The following is a 10,361-nucleotide window of genomic DNA, read 5'->3' on the forward strand; positions in this document are numbered from 1 at the left end:
GCTTGCCATGAGTGGGGAGAAAAAGCTAAAGAAAGGTGCTCAAAAAACTTACTTGGACAAAAGTCTGGGATTCAGCATCTCTTTACTCTTCTGAAGAAGCATAAAGAGAAGAGGAATTTACTGACAGATTTTAATGATCATCTACACCATAAAATGGAAAAACAAAGAGAAAATGAAAATCTAATTTATTCAGTATATACAGTATTAAAATGATGTAGGCCAACAATATAAGTTTTGGATAAGATTTCTTGAAATGATTCACAGCAGACTTAAAGGAAGTGGGTACATCTTCTGTGAAAGGGGTCAAGAGTACCAGACAGATTCACTTTGCAGAAGTGGTTCATTTCAGCTGAGAAGTCTTCTAGAATTAACATTAAAAGTGGGGTTTGTTCCATCTTTTGAAATTTGGAAGACTATGAGAAGTTAAATACACCTTTCTCAGGGTCTAGTTAACCTATAACCACTCTCATAAGTGTTTAAGGTAAGCCATAGTAAACAACATATTAGTTTTGTCATTAGGACTATTCATTATGGACATGAAAATTCCAACTTGGCTAAAGTGAGGTTTTGGAGAACATCATGTACCTCTTGGTCTTATAAGCATCTTCCTAAAAATTTGCTGAGCAAGTGATTACAAAAAACTCATTTCTGCCCTTACAAAAGATGATGAATTCACTCCTAACCAGTTGTATATTGCATCTGGATGCACCTATCGATGAACTGATTTTATTTCTTATGAGAAAAGGCCATTGTAAGGGGAATGAACTGACTTGAAATGACTGAATATAGCACTCGATCATTCCTGCAAGGAATAAAATAYATCTTCCTACTATTAACCCTGACAAACAAAGACAGTTTTGTAACAGCTGAAGATACGATAACTTCACCCATCTAAAACCACAGAAGTAAAGTTAGACAAGAATGGTTAAGACTCCATACTTCTACTGCCTGTAACAATGACAATAATGAATTCATCAGACATAGAATTTCTGTCCAACAAATATGCAGAAGCCTCGCACTGCAGTCAAATGTAAAAGCTTTATACTCTTTTACAACAAGATGGTAAGATATTGTTCTAATACCATAAAAATAGAAAAAYTGGAAAACCAGATAGCAGATAATATAATTCAATATATTTATATTGAGAAGTTTTGAGGAGATCAAATAAATTTGAAAATCAGCTTCCACCTACACCATCAACACTTACTCGAAAGGAGACCTTCTCCTTAAAATTGAATTTACCCCAATAAAAAATGGAAGGAAAAGAATCTTTGACTTTAAACCCTGGAAAAGAGCAAGGTATTGTATTGTTTTAAGAAGTCAAATGAAAAGTTTGATTTTTTTTTTTTTTTTTTTTTTGGTCTTGGTTCTTCCTGTTTTAAAAGTGATTCCCAATTCTAACACACCTTGGTGTCAAGAATTCAAATAGTATTCCAAAGGAATAAATGATTAACTGTGAATAGAAGTCTTTCCCAAGATTTGAAAAGTACTGTAGCTCATTTTGGAAGAGAAATTAAGGAAAAAAAAAAAAACTTAAGGGTCTAAGAAGAGAAGGATTTTTCTGTCTACTTTTTAAGTGTTGAGAATTCTCAATTCTCTGGAGCAGTTTTTAACTAAATTTCTGAGACTACTCAGGAAAAGCATATATTACTATAAGATTTGATACATGTAGCAACGCATTAAATGGTGAAATTTCCTTGGTGAAAGAAGACCTTCCTCAGACAAAGTCAGCACAATTTTAATTTTAGTACTGTAAGAATCCACCTATTCATCTTGGGTGCTATCCCTCATGGGAGTAAAAGTAGTTGTACTGCACTTGTAGGCTTAATTCCTTGCTTTGCTCATATTATATTTTAAAGAGTGGGCATTATAGAATTTAGTGAGTCAGGAAGGATTCTGTCTTTATTGTTTTATRCCATTTCTACAGATCTGCACAGAAGAATAGACCTTTACTTTGTTTAAATTGCAATTGGAGCTCTTCAAAAAGATCTGCTTATTAAGAAATTACAGGTGACCGTCAGTGATTATGTATGTCAAAGCTCAATGAGGGAAAAAGAGAAAGGATTTTAAAACAAAAAAACAAAAAGAYGGTGTTGGCAAGTATCTAATGTCATTAATTCAATATTGTGAAAAGGCCGTAAATAATGTCTTGGATATTTACTTCCTCCAGATTTCATCTCCCTCTAAATAAGAATGTTGTTACTACTGCTTTGACAGTACACTTGCACTCAGCTTTCTGTAAATTTTTCTGCTATTAGTTTAAAAGTAACTAATCTTCCTTCRTTTGCCCTGTGGAGTCGCAGGCCGATAAAGCATTGTGATGGATATACGGCTGTTGGTTAGTTCCCTTGAGGGCCTGCTGGGATGCAGGAAYCTAGTGATCACTCTAAAAAGCGTTGGCCGGCTGGCAGGCCCATGATGCTTCCCTTTAGCGTGTTTGGGTGGGAAACAAGCCCAAACATCCAAATGACTCTTTTCATAGGGTCACAGACTCTTCTTACYACTATTTTCTGCCCTAATAAATAAAAAGGGCCACGAACAGGTCTATGGGCTGGCAACCGGGCAGGAATGTCTACACTAGTCAAAGGTAGCACCCCCCACCACTCTCCCCCAGTAGATCTGTCCTGCTGTCCCCTATCTGGAGGTGTCTGAAACAGATCTAGAAAGCAAGGTAACAAGTAAGCAGTGTAGACAATTGGGGGTCCAATGCCCAACTTTCTTTCCCAAATCTATTTTTACCACTAAAGTTAGCATACACCTGAAAGGAAATGACAGCTGCTACTAGGGAGTAAGGCACTTACACAAACAAGTGCACAGAGGAGCTATTTCTGCAGGAACTGGGGTCCGAGAGAGGGTGGAGAGCCTCTCTTGGATCAGGGAAAATCGGTTCCAGCCAGAAATGGCATAATCATCCCTCAGATTGGGAACTGACAACCAGATCCTTTACAGGGAGCTAGGTACCAGAATACTCCAGGAGTCGACACCTGAATTTAAAAAGAACAGAGCTGATTTTGAAGGGGAATGAATGATAAATCATCAGGAGTTCTCCTGGGGGGAGACAGACATTGACAGAGCTTATCTGTGRTGGCAGAGTTCTGTGGAGAAACTGTGTCTTCCCCAGATTTGACAAGGACCAGATATCAGGGAATGGCAGATATGTTGATGGAGCGGTTTATTGGTTTAAGCTTTACTTTCTTTGGAGTTATTTTACTTACCATAAATATATAAATACACCGATATTCAATAACTGGAAGTTATTTCACAGATTAGGGGACATTAAATGGAAACTTTAATTTCTATTTTCTTTCATAATCTACTGAGATTCTTGAATATAAACATAGCTGAGCCTAATATCTAAATGTTAACTATTTTTTATTCATTCACTCATTGAAAAAATACACATAAAAATAAGTAGAATTTTCCTATTCTGTAAGAAAATGAATAACTAAACTGCATATGTCTCTAAAATCTCACTTCTCATTCGTAAATATTTCTTGTACTCAGAATTTTTTATGTTGTATGCTATATAAACATGTCTATGTTTCTACATGTAAGCACAGCCTCTTATCTGATAACTTTTCTAAAATTGCTAATACAAAAAAAACCTAACAGTATMATAAAAGTTAAACAAATTTGGTGTGAGGAAGGAAAAAAKAAAAAAAAAAAAGACTACTTTCATGTTTGTCTCAAATCACGTTTTCACCTGTTGGTGGAATGCTTCAGTACAGGCCATAAGAAGTGTATGGAGATAATTCTCAGAGGTTACTTTTAGTGTAGAGAAGCTAATGAATGGTAGGAGAGAAGATGTTTTAGAGGTTGCTTCAGCACAGAAACCTYGCCTGAGAGGTTCTAATTGACTTCTGGAGCAGAATCTTAGGGAAGAGTGGTACAGTTAGCTTTGGTGAATTAAAGTACTTCTTAAAATGAGTGATAACCAATTTCTGTTGTGAAGTATGTGAAGTAGTGAGGAGCTTAGGATGATTACATAATAGGACATTTTCTACTTATTTTCTTTTATGATTATAAGTGAACTAGCAGTAAGACACTACAGTATATAAGTGGGAGTCTGCGCCTCATTAAGCCTCAAACTGAGCTAGGTATCTGTCTGCAAAGCTATTGTAGAAAGTGAAATCAAAAAAAAAAATCAATGCTTATTGCAAAAACAGCTGAAGAAAATGACTTTTCAGAATCTTCTTCCCAAATAACTGTACTACATGTAGCAAGATCTGAGCTGCTCATAAACAGGCAAATAATAGAGGAGGCCTGTTTCAGCGGATAAACCATATCCCTTTGTTAATTTTTCATAAGTGAACGAATTTACTTAAATAGAAGAGACCAGACTGCTAAGGGAGCTAGCCAGGGGAAGAAATTCATGAGAGCTGTTGAAGGAAAGTGATTTAATTCCACCTATTGTGGAATAATGTAACTTTTGTACAAACTATTGTCTTAGAGAAACACTTTCATGTTCCACCTACTTTTATGAGCAAACCCAGGATGATTTCTTTTTATAAAAATATTGGCACAACCAGGTAAAGATGTTGGTATTTAACAGCGGTAACATTTATTACACCTGCAGCTGCTTTCCAAGACAGAGAGGACAGTAACAAAACAAGAAAGTATCTTGATATTTCTTGAACAAAACAAATATGAGCTGTTCATGTGTGATAGATCATGCCAGGAACAAGGGAACTTTTGTTACTGCCGATGAAAATAGTAACTGCACAATCTTAAGAGAAAAAAGAATAACAAAAATATCATTAAATGTCACTTATGCTGGAAAACCTCGGTCTGACTAGATCTAGGTCTAACACTAGAAAATACTCAAGAATTCAAAGAGGAATAGTTATGTGACAGACACATCAGCAGTACAGAAATTTCATCAGACAACAGTGATGCATCTGTGAAAGAAGCAGCTGAATAAAATCTATAGTTTATGAACAGTGACATTTAGAAGTTAGAAGACTAGGAAAAAAGAATGGAAAATGTAGAGGACCAGGCAAAGTGTGAAGGGCAACACATCTGATGAATGAAGAAAAGAGAAAATATTTTTACAACAGTATATAGGTTACTTAATAGGTGGAAATATCTACATAAGATCCATATTCTTAGCTGACCAGCAAACTCACCAATGCACATATATAAAATCAATCATTTGAATTTTAATATTGATAACAGTGCAGCAACTGAGAATTGGGGATGGTTGTCTGTAAAGACTGAATCTAATTCTACATGGTGTTAATATTTTTACAGAACGTATCTGTGGTCATTTCCTTGAGAAGGAAAGAAAGGAGAAAATGTTATTCACAAATTATATATCATTATTATTCTATAATATACAAGTTCTAAAATTGTTAGGCAGCAACATTACATTTATTAGAGAATGAGTGACAAAAGCAGTCTCTAGAGAAGAATCCACATATCCACAGGCTAAAGAAAATTTCAGGGGAGCACTTTGCACAATTCAACAACATTATGTGCAAAGAATGATGTTTCCCATAGGTGGTTATACATCAAATTCATCATATTACCTTTTACTATCATCATAATATTCCTATTCATATTACCTTTTTTCCTCTTTGCTGAAGCGCATGTCACTTAAGCTTGCCTTGAATAGATGGCCCTACTCTGAACAAGAAGCAAAATTTTTAAAGTAGATAATAGTTAAGAGAGGAATTCAGTTAGACTTAGAAAAATGAAAGCTTTTTTAAGCTTATCCAATTCCTTACACATTTCAGCTTCTAAAAGTTTCCTGGGAGTAACAAATCAATTTGAAATTATTCCTAAAGTTCAATCCCCAAAAATAAAGCCAGATAAGATAGTTGTGACTGTTAAAGCACACAGATAAAGGAAAACTCTCATCAACAAAACTCATTGGATAAAGAGGAGAAAAATACTGACATTTTTGCATGCATTACCCTTTTTCATCATGGTGGATGTCTCTTTGCAATCTCTTACAGGAAGCTTGGAAGAAATCTATTGCTTTTCATGAAGCAATCTTACAGAAACTGAGCTATATTACACCCCAYTTAGAAAGGCAAACATTACAAACCTTGAGTCTGCCAATACCTCAGCATGGCTTTGTTGAACTTGTTTTTTTAAAAATAAAAACAAACCACAAGTTCTCAACAGCATCAAGTGTTCAAATACACTTGATGATCATCTACCATAACTATATTTTTCTTTCTTTTACTTTGTCTTCTGCGATTTTCTCGCAATATTGAATTATACTTGTGAAAATATCCTGATCTCCAGTCRTTACCTATAATCCCAATCAAGCAGTCACCAATATAAGAAAAGGCTTGAAGAAAGGTCTACATAAACCATCTCCTGGCCTTGTTCCCAGTACCTGCCAGTCATCTTCAGGAATTATAAATGAACAGCTACAAGATGTCCATTGCCAGAGCTTGATTCACTACTGCCACAGGGGGTAAGGCTGGGGGAGTCATCTTACAGCAAGCCTTCTACCCAGCTCGCAGGCCCCTGACAGCCTGTTTCTGAAGAAGAACGCATCTGGTACTGGGAAAAAAAAAAAAAAAAGAAAGAAAAAAAAAAGTGTTGTGTAAATTCCTTGAGGGACTCCAATGCATAAAAAGGTACAGACAACTAGCCTACAAAGATTGTTTTGCATATTTAAGTCTTTGTCAAGTTAACCACAAAATTCTACAATGTTAAAAAAAACAGCTAACTAGTCATCCCTCCTTTCAGAATTGGCAGTCAATGGTAAGACAACCCCATATCCCACGTGAATAGCATTAAAATGTATTAACTTAGGCATGTAAACCTTAAGCATTTGTTTCTCATTACAGCAAACAGATAGAGAATGAGACACCTCCAAGAAGGCATTTATTTCCTCCAGCAGTCTCTAAAGTGAACTCCCTTCAGTAAGTATGTCTATTTCTCTACTGATTTAAAAAGAGACTATAGCAATTAATTCATATTTATATGTTTATCTTCTTCAGATGTAAAGACATGAATCTTACCCCATGTTATTTCTTCAGGTATCTTGATGTAGTCTGGAAAGCAAATTAGATGCCGACCTTTAGCATTGTGATGGATCACATGATGAAGATCTACTTGTATCCAGTTAAAATAAATATATGATTTTATTTTTATATATATTTTAATACTTCATTATAAAGAGCAGAACAGAAGAAGGTTTCCTGGTCTTTCCAATCCTGTGTACGATTCCAACAGAATAGCTTTTCAAAAGCAAAAATGATAAAAAAAAAAAAATCTTAGAGTATTAATTTACAGCCCTAAAAAGACCACTTTTCCCACTATGGAGGGAACAATGTAGTCTGATATTTTAAAATTTTGAGTATTTTACTGAAATATAAATAAATTTTGAGAAAAAATTAGACGTTGAAAATATTTTGCAGTAATGCAGCTTATCTCATTTAACAAAAGGTAGTTTATCTTAATTCTCTCTTTTTTTTATTCTAAATATTAGCTTAAAGTATCATAAAAGAGATTAAAATGCTAATATAGTAAAAAAAATCAAATATAGGAATTATATATTTATGTATTCCTTTATGAGTCTTCCTTTTATCTGTATTATTATTCTAATTTTAAACATATAATCAATTGATATTTTCATTTTYAGAAGAGTGAGGTACCAATGTAGAATTAGAGAAATCATACAGATTTTCTTTTGCTCTCTTTTATTTTGGCACAGGTAAAGTGCTAGAAACAATACACACCGAAGAGTAATAATAAATCACAGAAAAAGATATCCCAATGTACAGATGTGACTGAAGAGACTTTTTATCTTATCTTCGCTTAAAAAGAATGTAACTAGTGAAACAGTACTTAAAATCAGACTAGTATGCTGTAATAACACTGGGAATGGAGGAAGGCAAGCAACCAATCTAGCAATTTTCACCTGCCTGGTTAGTGTACGTGCTCTGTAGAGATCCATGTTGACAACAAATTCAAAATTGTTTTCTAAATGTTTTCCCAAGGCGACAGTGATGAGTCACATAGAGCTCCAGCATGTTGCCACTATCCTTCATCTAGTATAAACTGCCAAAGATTTGAGGAAAGGAGATGAAAAGAAAGGCCATTGTTTCAGTAATGCCTCTTTGAAGTGAGCAGAAACTACTTATGTATTTCTGTACCTGGGAGGAGTGATCTGAAAGAGCACAGGTTTCCTCGGCATCCAGTCTTTCCCAGCAAGAGCTGCTTGTGCTTCTCACCRTCAGACAAGATCAAAAAAAGGAAAACTTTCAGTGTCAGAAGCAGAATAGTTACAATCGTACTAGTTATAGCTTTGTGCTTTTATTTCAGGTATTTACGTAAAGCAAGATCATGTTTTGCTGAATGATTGCTGAAAATAAAAGTGGATACAAAGGTTTTTAGGAGCCATAAGGATTTTTCTAGAAAGCCACCAAGCTCCTGGTTTCCATACTGCAAAACAGGATGATACTAGATAGATAAGTAGTACCTCTACCAAAACAGAAAGAATKAGCACAATAGAAGGAATGCCTGGCTCTCCTGCGCTTCCTCTAAATACAGAAAACTTTCATTAGAGAGAAGACTCAGATTAGCACTAACAGCTGTCAGTCACCCAGTGAAGGGYGATACAGCTGATTTCTTTGGAGCAGAAAGCTGAGCTGCTGTGCTGAGCTGCCCTTTTGTATTGCATAAATACTTGGAAATTATTTGCTGAGCTGGGTTGTCTATCAGCTGATCAACCAATTAAGCAATGAATCCCAGCTCTCTTAAGTGAACGGTGCAAGTGTGTCAGCTGAGGAGTAGTCTGGGTGGTCTGGAGGTGGTGGCAGCTGTGTGAGAAATAGATAGGACAAGCTTGAGCAAAGTAGCCAGGTAAATGAGTACCATGGTGAAACACTAGCCTGGGTAGCATAATGAAAGAGGTTCATAAAGCACTGAAGATAGCACAAGTAGGGAATTTACGGCTATTTATTCTGTATCACAGAGATGGAGATGACCACACACAACAGCACAAAAATGTAATCAAAAGAAAACCTATTCTCTTTCTATTTCAGCAATCCAGATAGAAATGTGCAATATAACGACCATCTAGTAATAATGACCAACAAGATCTATATCATGTAATTTCTGTATAAYTTAAAATAAAGCATCTTTTTAGCAAGTACAGTAACAAAATATGGACTGGTCTCCTATGTTTCTGGTTGGAGTATAAAATGCCTTTTTCCCTTGTGCCTAAATATTCCTTYCTAACCATTTGCTTCTTTAGAAATGTGGATAGCTGGTCTCCTCTGAAGATGCTGTGCAACCTCTTTTAGCGGCTAATAGGACAGGTGGATTAATAATGTTTGTGCTGAAACTGTTAGGAGTTTGAAACAGTTATTAATGGCTGTCTCTACTCGCAAACTGTCCTTGCATATAGCAGTTTGAGTTTGCTGCACTTAATCACACACTTTGTTATCTTGGCACTCTTTCCCGCTGTGAATAGGGCACTGCAAGTATATTTGTACGGTTGAACTTTCCTTCCTTCTTTCAACTTTCTAAGACACATCTTGTATTGAATCCATAATACTCTCAGTGCTGCTTAGATAAGGAACAAAAAATATGATTGTAAAAGAGATCCTCCTTTTAATTGTTTTGCCAGGGGCACAATTTCTGGCTGAAAAAATAGAGAACCTGTCACAATATGAGAGTCATTGAATTACTGCTTCTTTTCTTGGAATCCCCAGGGACTTAATAGCTGCTTTTCTCTCTCTATCTCCTTTCTCTCCTTCTACCAAGAAGTATTTCCCCCTAACTAAGGATTTCATCGATCTTCTTCATGAATTCTTCAGTGGGAGAGTAGTATACAGGGCCACAGTAGGGGTGAGGCAAAGCACTGTCAAATAACTGTACAGACAGTGCAGTCCTCTGGCTCCTGTCAGCCAGGCGGAGAGGCTGCAGGTTGCTGCAGTAACAGGCAAAGTTACCAGCATGCGAGGGAAGGGAGAGGGGTGGACGGAGCAGACGGGAAAAGAGAGGAGACAGGCAGCCAAAGCGTCAAAAACGCTTCCCTGCGGTTCCAGGCATGTACTCAAGCTTTCCRTTTTTCCCAGCTGCTATTTCCCGGGCCTTAACATGAGCATATATATATATGCTCATATATATGTATATGTTTATGTATATGGATGGATGTGTGTGTGTGTGTATGAGTGTATGTATATTACTCCTTCTTTTGAATTATTCTTATCTGCTATGCTTTGTTTTGGTTTGGATATTTTTGTTTTGTTTTGTTTTGTTTTACTCTTTCCCCCCCAAGCGGAGATGGAGGCAGCATAACTAGGAAAGAAAAATATTTTAAATAAATAAATAGAGTTCTACTCCATGAACTCTAAAATCTAGTATAATGAGTTTTTTTTTTTTTTTTTAAT

Source organism: Rhea americana, unplaced genomic scaffold (assembly GCF_003343005.1).
Source record: "Rhea americana isolate MKP2758 unplaced genomic scaffold, rheAme1 scaffold_52, whole genome shotgun sequence".
Classification (NCBI taxonomy): domain Eukaryota; kingdom Metazoa; phylum Chordata; class Aves; order Rheiformes; family Rheidae; genus Rhea; species Rhea americana.